Genomic DNA, 9828 nt, shown 5'->3' with positions numbered 1-9828 from the left:
TTGGGAGTTATCTGGTTGGGTAAGACCAAAGTTACGCCAGAAGGCAGACGGGTTGCTGACCCCACCCTTCTGTACCTGCTGACAGTTCAGGTACAAGAAAAAGACTTTGGTTAGGGTTTATGGTAGACCCATGGGACCCGGAAGGTGGCCTTGGGTTTCTGGTCTCAGCCCTGGAAAGGAGCTGAGCAGCATACTTGCTAATTGGGAACAATTAGCAGCCATGTACACAGCCCTAATGGTCTATGAAGCCATCAAAGGTCCTGCACCTATAATGGTGCAGTCCACATACCTGATCAAGGGTTGGCTGCAGTCATGGCTCAGGGAACCCCGGAAGGGGTGGCCCAATCTCCCGCACTGGCCACGTAGGGAACATATGTGGAACAGGCCACGTTTAACTCGTCTGCTGTCCCAACAACTCCACGAGCTGTTGGGCCCGGTAGCCTTCCATGCAGACAAGAAAGAAGCACTTCCTGAGTACCCTGTAGAGGCAACCAGCCCATACAGGGAGGGAAAGCCACCTGTCCCTGGCGGGGCATAGTACACAGATGGCTCCTGTTGGGTGCAGGCCCCTGCATGGACTGTGATGAGGTTAAAGCCAGAGTTGGAAGAGTTCTGGTATAAAACTGGCCCAGGCCAGAGTAGCCAATGGGTTGAGCTTAGGGTCATTGGGTTTAGTGCTCATGTACGAAGCAGGTGATGTACATGTCTGTACTAAAAGGTGGTCTTGCAGAACAGGATGGCCCTAGACCTGTTAACTGCTGCACAAGGGGATACATATGCCCTCTTGCACGTTGAATGCTGTGTTTACACCCCGGACCACCAACAAAAGGTACAGGAAGATTTACAGAAGATAGACACCAAGGTTTCGGCAATCCAGGCCCTGCATGATAACCCCCTTTTGCATTGGTGGAACTCCCTTGGCTCTTCATGGCGATGGGCAGGCTTTATCTTGGCAGGTATTGCCGTCATTCTCATGGTCCTCTGTTGCTCTATGTATTGCTGTTGTGGCCTTTGTGCACAGAGACACGATCTTTATGTCAAGTCCTGAATCACACCCTGCAGAGGGTGGACTGATAGGGCCCAGGCTGAGTCAGTTGTGTGCAGGCTGGTGTACAGACCCTGACCCCCGACGAGGTTCGGGCCCACATAAGCAGGGGCCGCTGACGCATGGACCCTGGCCCCAGACATAACACACCTTGACTCCGGAGCCTGCTGCACAGGCACTGGGCTCTGGTGATGTAAGCTCTTTATGTAAGCATGATTCACAGCCGCAGGAGGGAGCATGCCACTTCTGTATGCTCTCTTCCCCCCAAACCTCTATATAATGGTTGCTATTGCTGAATAAAGCTGCGAGTTAGCTGGTTCCTCCTCATGTCGGCTCCATGTTCTTTCTTTTCCCTGAGCATCTCACTGCCAAAAGCCCCCCAGCAGCTTTCCAGCGATGACACAGTCCCCCTCCAAATGAACTCCAATACTGTCAGCTTGGATTTTTTCTAGGCATAATCCCCAAACATGATGTATGTATACTAAGGATATATTGAATAAATAGTAATAAACTGTTACTAACAAAATTAAAGCATCAAGGTTTCATTGATAACACAGGGGTCAAGATTATCAAATGAAATGCACAGAGATATTTTTCAGTGTCAAATTTTACTAGTAATTCCAATGACACAGATAATAAGACAGAGGCAAAATCATAGAGAAGCCTGAGACTATCCACGTGGCTCCCCACAAAGACCTTTGCTCACTACATTAAGACTGACATTCTTCCATCTATATTTAACATATGAGGTTTAAAATGATAAATATGGGACATCTTTTAAACAAAAGGTGCTACTTCAGTCATGAAACAACTCCAAAAATTATATAGAAGATTTGACATTCCTAGCAGGTAATAACTCATAAACACAATACAAAAAATGCTTTAAAAATGCTACATTTATTTACCATAAGCAAACGACAGAGCCCAGGCATTCCTGTTAAATGTGTTCCATAGATGAGGACTTCATTATCTCTCTGGTATCAAATATCTTCAAAGATTTGACCTGGCCATTCATTTCTTTACTCCCCAGAAACTTTAATCTCCTCGAAAGTAGAGTGGTTTGCAGACAGTCACTCACTTTTTTGATTCCAGCTTGCAAGCAGTTCATCCTCATATTTTAGTATAGTCTGAGAAAGAGGCGGTGTTACAAGAGAATCACCTGGGAATAACAAATAACTGAATTCACCCATTATGTCCACGTGTATATACAGTCACATAATCAACTGGATGTTTGTGGCCATCCAGGGAAAAAAAAAAAAACTGACAGCTGATGGTTCTCGCAAAGTGGTTTCAAATTGTTATACTTCCAAAATATATACATTTAATGGAAACATGAAATGGCCCAGGATAAGACAATGGGAACTAGCAGAGTGTTAGGCCCATGAAAGATTCATGCTGCACAGATAAGCAGTCGATTTTAAATACTTAAATTCTCTGCTGGACACCCAAAACATTTCCATAAAATATTTTATTACTGAGGCAACAAATTGTCATTCCAACAAAAGAACACTATTTTGACCTTAACCCTTCATTAATTTAGAAAAAAATATTTAGAAACTAATTAAGAATTTATTTGGATATATAAAAATGAGTAAGCCATGATCCTTCATGAGAATATAAATAAATTCTCACACTCTTAGAAAACGACTGATTGTTGTATCACCATGATAACAAGAAGACACCAGAACTGGTTTAAAAACAGCTTAAGAAATAAATGACATTTTAATTTTGTTTGTCCTTCAGACTGGCTGTCAGTTGATCAATGATCAACAATGGCTTGAGCTCTGTTTTTACTGAGCTCAATTGAGCTTGTTCCTGAATATATTCTATGATCATAGGATGTGTCCCCAAATAGGTCTTTGTATAAAATCATTATATTAGTTTCCTGCAGCTGCTATGAAAACTTACCAAAAGTATAGTGGTTTAACACAACAATTTTTTTCTATCTCAGTCCTGGAGTTCAGAAGTGCAAAATTAAGGTGGTGTCAGCAGGGACAAATTTGCAGTTGGTCTAACATTGACTTGTGTTTCCTACAAAATCTTCACAAGGGTGCACCTGTCAATCTGTGAAAGTAGGGTTATTTTCTTTAGTTCATATTTTGGCATAAAGGAATAATGAATTGCTGATTATAGGACACTTTCCTAGTCCCTCCCTGCCTAGTCAAGTAAGCTGAGAACTATTCACAAGCATACATTTTTACCAACTTTGGTGGTCTCTTTCCTATTTATTATTGATTTGTCAATAGCTAAACTATCTGGAAGCAATTCAGGTTATTTTCATAAATTCATACTATAATAAAAACTTTTGAACTTATCTTGGTAAAAGGTAAAATTTTTGTCCTACAATAACAGTGGTCATTATGGGAAACTTTTGATGTGAAAACATCAACAAACTAATACAAGAGGGAATTATAGGAAAATTAGGAGAGAAAAGAAAAAATAGTCAGTTTCTTTAATCAAATCAAAAGAGAATTATGACTCCAGAGCAGTTTCTTTCAAATATTCTCATTCTAATCTCCTGAAACTTACCCTTCTGTATTGCTTTCTCTCTGAGCTTTAACAACACATGCACTCCTTCTTTTGTTTATGCTTCTTCATGTGATCTCCAAATAGACTTATTCTTTCCTTAAGATCGCTCCAGGAAAATAACAACCAGTTATAAAATTGTTACACCATAAGACAAATCTTTAGAAATTGGATTTAAACCCAGGTCTAGACTTGAGTGAAGTGTTTTAAATTAAGGACTTCCTTAAATTTCTGAAATATGGGTAGAAAATTCCTAAAAAATTCAGGATTTTATTAGATGCCTAGTGTCCTGGACTATGAGAACTTAACCAATTAGATCATTTAATAAATCACCCTTTAAATGAGATGTAAAGAGGGAAGGAGGGAAGAAGGGAGTCAGGGAGGGGTGGGGAAGAAAGATAGATAGATGATAGATGATAGGTAGATAGATAGATAGATAGATAGATAGATAGATAGATGATAGATAGATAGAAAGAAATGCTATCAGAGTAGGAAAAAGATTATAAATGTCCCTGCTAGTTACAATTTTTTTAAAATAAAAGAAACAAAAAGAGGAATTGAGGAAGAAACAAAAAGAAACATACTAAGTTCATTTCAAAAGCTTTTCACTCAAGGGCATATTCCACGAAGATAGAAAATTAAGATGAGAAATTGATCACAGGAAACTTTCAAATAGCGTTATTGTGTGTTCTGGTGTGAATTTAAGAGCTTTGGACTCTGCTCTCAAACAGGGAACTAAAAAGTAAACTCAAAATACAAAATTGCCTCGTTAAAAAAAGAAAAAACACCAAAATGTACCTGAACATTTTAAAAGAGGTCTTAGAAAATAAACACGCTAGAAATCAAAACTAACCTATGGTGCACTAGATAAGATAACTGGTTTCTGAAATACAAAGAACAAGTTCTGTCCTTAAGAGCTGAGAGCCTATGAGCAAGGACCTCTGTCAATACAATACTGCAAACAAAGTTCCTTGGGAAGAAGCAATGTCCCATACTGCACAAGAAACAGAAAGGCAACTGTAGAGAATCCGCCCAGTTATGCTCTGAACATTGGCACTGAAAATTTTACTATTTTCTCTACATGTTCAAGAAATATCATTTATAATTAGAGGTAGACAATAATTTAGCTTTCTTATTAACAAGATCCCACTGCCATAGAACATTAGAACTTCAGAGTAAATTTTAAAGTGATTTTAATAGAAAAGAGGAAGGCAAATTAGCTAGGATCAGAATTAAAGGGGGGGAAAAAGGATTTTTCTTTAAAATAAAAACATGTGTACTAGCATATGAAAAAAACATAGTAAAAGACAAACTTCAAAGTGGGTAGTAAGTTGTAGAGGGCTTGACAGGGAAATGAACTGTTGCCCTGATTTGCTAGGCACTCAAGTAGATAGAATTTCCAATTCTCCTAAGTCCTTTCCCAAGTCCAACCTGTAGCTCATTTGGTGATCATTATAAAAAATATACTGCTTTTGAAGAAGAGGGGCTGTGATTGGCAGCTGGGAGGGAGAAGCAGTAAGAGCTGTGCATCCCTCATGGAGCACCAGCAGAGAAGCACGTTCTCACTTTTCAAGATGTGAACAGCTCCGGGCTCATCTTCCATCCAGACCATTCCCAGTCAGCCAGTCAGAGAGTTGGACAGGAGAGGGGGATATTTCTGCTTAAAAAAGAAAAAAAATACATGAATTTTATTATAAATTAATTGCTTGTTTGGAAATAAATAGATTGGAAATCTAAAAACAAAAGATACTGCTTTCATTTTGTGATATAACACCCAAAATATAATAGGTAAAATCTACTTTGAAAGTCAATCTTCCCAATTATATACTATAGAAATACTACTTTTAAAAAGTTTTTAAAAGTTTTCTTTAAAAATATCAGATTATCGCTGATCTTGAAATTATTACACTTATGTGTTGTTCAAACAACTAAACAAAGAAACAAAAGAATCATTTATGGACCTAGAATCCCTAAGGTAAAAAGATTCCATGAATACAAACAAAATATGTGGAGTAGTACATGTAAGAGTCCAAATAGATTTTTCCAAGGTTATCACAATCTTTTCATATGTATGTGAAAGGTTAGGCTAGAATTTAGGATTATTACCAGCATGACACACATCTGTGACTTGTTGCCTATCAGAGCCAATCTCCTGATACAATAGCCAAGACTTATTCTCCTTGCCTCAGAAAAATTACAGCCTTAGTAAAATTAACTACTGAATTTCAACACTCATACTAGAAAACAGTTAAATCTGGTGGTACGGTACCATACGTAGTATAATTCTTATTGCTAAGTGACAACATTCAATATGTTTTAGCTAATTGACTGATTATGAAAAATTGTAGCTTCTTATTCCTTTTATTACCATCCATATCTACAACACTCAATCCACCACCTCTATCATCCTTAACCGAGGAAGGAATGCTTCATCATTAATTATTTTTCTGAGTATTAAGAAGTATCTGTGTACAGAATCTGATATTTTTGACACTACTGGCAAAATCTGAAGTCATGCATTTTGTATGGATGTTTTATTTTAAAAATCGAAATGACAATGCAAGTCTGGAGATGTAATAAGCAATTTTTTGCAAAATACAATCTTTACCAGAAGTCAATCTACTCCAGTAGCCACAATTATGGCCATTTTAAGAGCATGCCAAATTTCTGAAAATAAAAGTGTAAATGTATACTGTGATATATATGTAGCATATAATAGAATGATTATCGCTTGATGCTTTGATGCTACTGAATAAATTGTTCTAACAAAGATAGAAAGTCACAGTAAAAGTGATATCATGGTATCTAGAAAAAATACATTAGCAGATAATCGTGCTAAATAGACACCTGTAACTAAAGTTATGTTGATATAAAAGAAAGGTTAACTCATATAAGAACTCAACGATCTCATTAGATACACACAACATGTGGTCTCAATTCTATAAAAATTAGAAAATGATTGAGTTGGTAGGTTCATGAGAATAAGATATGGCAAAGCCAGACTGTTTGCTTAGTAGCACCAGATATAATTATAAGTTGACATTCACTAGACATTCTTAACGAGACTGTCACATTAGGTACAAATTGATCATGATACCAAATAATAAAAGGGAAAAAAAAGAATAATAGAGAATGTAGTCATAATATACTACAGTTTTAATTATGTAAAAGTTGTAATGATGCATAGAGTGGAACCATATCCTAAAGAAAACTTTGAGCATCTATTAATGGTATTTATATAATTGCTTCCCTCTATGAATTATAAAAATGTTCTATTAATAGTAGATACTTATTTGGATAGATTGAAACATTATATTGTCAAAACCGCAGTACTTATAGTAAGAAAAAAACAACTATAGATATCATCTTTCTTTCTTTCTTTTTTATTTGAGAGCTAGTGTTTTTTGTTATTGTTGCTTACTTTCTTTTTTTAATTAAATTTACTGGGGTGACAATGGTTAGTAAAGTTACATAAGTTTCAGGTGTACAATTCTGTAATATATCATCTATATATCACATTGTGTGCTTACCACCTAGGGTCAGTTCTCTTTCCATCACCATAAATTTGATCCCTTTTACACTCTTCTGTCACCCCCCCACCCCCTTAAGATATCATTTTTTTATCTAAGATATTCCATTTTATCTATCCAGCAGTAGGGGAACACATATTACTGGGATAATTATTATGAATTATGGAAGGCTTACCCTCTTGTTCAAGAACTGACATTATTTTAAAACTCTGGAAAATGGAAAGACCTTATAAGAAATGGAAACATAATATTTGATACTTTTAGCTGTGATTCTAGATAGAACCTCCAGAAAATAAAAAGCAACAGAGGTTGACTGTTGACTCAAGATCCTCAAAACAAGTTTATGCCTTCCCTAAGTGGATAGTTTCCATCTAAGACCAAAGGGACAAATGAAATTACTGATTTTTGCACTCAACTTTGTTACTTTGGTCATATATTTTGTGTGTGTTTGTTTGTGTGTGTGTGTGTGTGTGTGTGTGTGAGAGAGAGAGAGAGAGAGAGAGAGAGAGAGACAGAGAGAGAGACAGAGAGAGACAGAGAAAGAGAGAAAGAGAGAGACAGAGATTTCCCTATATTAAAGATTTTAAATATGCTCTTTGAGTCTACCAGACAATCCCAAGTAGATGAAATATATTCATCATCCTTAATTTACTATGTCTTCTTAAAAGTAGTTCAAAGAGATAAAACTCTTCCTGAGAAGATAAGTAATAATCAGTGGGAAGACCCCTATGGATAAAGCTCTTAGCCATAGAATTTATAAAACCTGAGATCATCATCAAAAATTTGTAATGTCATTTTATTAACATAGTTAATATTTCAATTCAGAACTCCTGTCCCAAAAACAAATTTTGATTTCTTAAATAAACAACAAAATAGCCTTGGCTTTTTGTTTGGGTCAATTATGGAAAATCTGTACAATTGGTAACATTTCATGTTATAAACTCCCTTAACCCTAAAGGTAAAACTGAACAATCTATATCTAAGTTAAAAGAAAAGTCAATCTGCTTACTTAAGATAGACTTAAGTTATGGGGAATTGTTTTCTTGGTCATACCTGGATAATTTTATGTCATGTTTATATAGAGGCATCCAGTGCCTTTTTATATTACTTTTAGTTTTCTTGTTTGTCTCACAGTTATTCAATGTGTGCATATCAAATCTTAAATACATCTATATAGCCACTATTTAAAGAGTTCAAAAAATAATTAAAAGATGAAAATAAAATGAAATTAAGCTAATCAATACTGAAGCTTAAAATCAGTCCTTCAGCCAAAAAAACAAAAACCGAAACCAAAACAAAACAAAAACTTCGTGTTCAAAGAGAATTGACAACAATGATGAAAATCTAGTTTATCCTTGATATTCTGTCCTTCAGTTTTGACTGAAGTAACACGAAAAAAGAAGGAGTGAGATTAAAAGAAATCTTAATATCCCTTGGAAAACTGACTGCTCTTCAGCCATGATAATAAGTAGACACTAGAAATAGTTTGATGCCTGTTAAATTAATATGTTATAGTAGTCTATAGTTATAGAACTACCAAAATGCAGTGTGAATCTCTATTTAACAAATAGCAATCTTCTTTTTCTCAGTGAATAAGGCTCTGTAAGCCAATCAATGAGCAAGGACACTTCATTTTATTTATTGATTGATTAAATTAGCCAATCAGAAGTGGATTCATTCTGCACCAACCTATTAGGAACCGTCTCACCTAAATAACTGTGCTTCTATCTCCAGCATTAACTCCTGCGTCTGAAAACCTGCCAATCTCTGAATATAAACGGCCTCAAAAGCCATTTGGGTTTCTTTACAAAGCATTATGGAGTTAATGTTTTGCTTTTTTTTCTTTTTAAGCAGAAGAATGACAAGCATATTTATCATCAAAGTCACCTTTGAATCTAAGTGGTAACTGTAAAAGAGAAAAGGAGTTGGGAAAGACTAGAGAGAAAGAGGTGAGTTTAAGAAGCTGTTGCAACAGATTGAAACTTTATTAGAGTTTGAAGTAAAGCAGTAGGAATATAGATAGAGAGGATGTGATGCAATTTAGAAAGAAGACAATAAATTGAGTTCATGGATAACTTGGAAAATGTCCTTTATTCAGATTTTATCAACACAGTGCTAGGTGAATAAAAAGCACATAATCAGCACTGACTTATATTCTCTGTCAAGATTAATTGCTGAGACCAGAATCAGTTTAGGGCTGTTAATGATCACTTATTCTGTAAAAATATTCACTTGTCATTAATTTTAACTGCTTTTGAAAAATATTTTTTCAGGACTGTCACTTAAACCAAACCATGGACTTAGCTTATAATGGGGGTCAAACCTTGGTATCAAAAGATAAAGAATGCATAATGATGAAAATAAATATATACTTTCAAAGCAATTCCACTAGTTCTATATTGTCAGACAAAAATGATGGGACAATTCCTCTCTAGTGATGCACATTGTATATCATTTTCACTTACCTTAAAGTCAAATGATAGATTATCAGTGAAAACTTACATTCACAATTTCCTTGATGAAGGTACCAGTGGATGAAATAACTCACATTGAATAATCAAAGTGCCATAAGCTTTGTCAAGTTCAGGATTTAATTTATATACAGAGGATGCCAAAAAAATGTATACACATTTTAAAGAAAGAAAACACTGTATTAAAATTTTAATAACATACACTGATAACAAAAGATGAATATGAGTCATGTGTATACATTTGTTTTTTTTTTTT

The 9828-nt window shown here is 35.6% G+C and overlaps 1 pseudogene; it reads left to right on the top strand.

Moving 5' to 3' along the window:
• Positions 1-736: 736 nt before the first annotated feature.
• The window catches only part of LOC109377978 (phosphatidylinositol N-acetylglucosaminyltransferase subunit H pseudogene), a 74726-nt pseudogene continuing 65634 nt past the window's right edge, over positions 737-9828 (top strand).

The sequence above is a fragment of the Hipposideros armiger genome, unplaced genomic scaffold, assembly GCF_001890085.2.
Source record: "Hipposideros armiger isolate ML-2016 unplaced genomic scaffold, ASM189008v1 scaffold_1673, whole genome shotgun sequence".
Lineage (NCBI taxonomy): Eukaryota > Metazoa > Chordata > Mammalia > Chiroptera > Hipposideridae > Hipposideros > Hipposideros armiger.
Note: the sequence above shows the minus strand (reverse complement) of the source record. Positions and strands in the feature narration are given on the sequence as shown.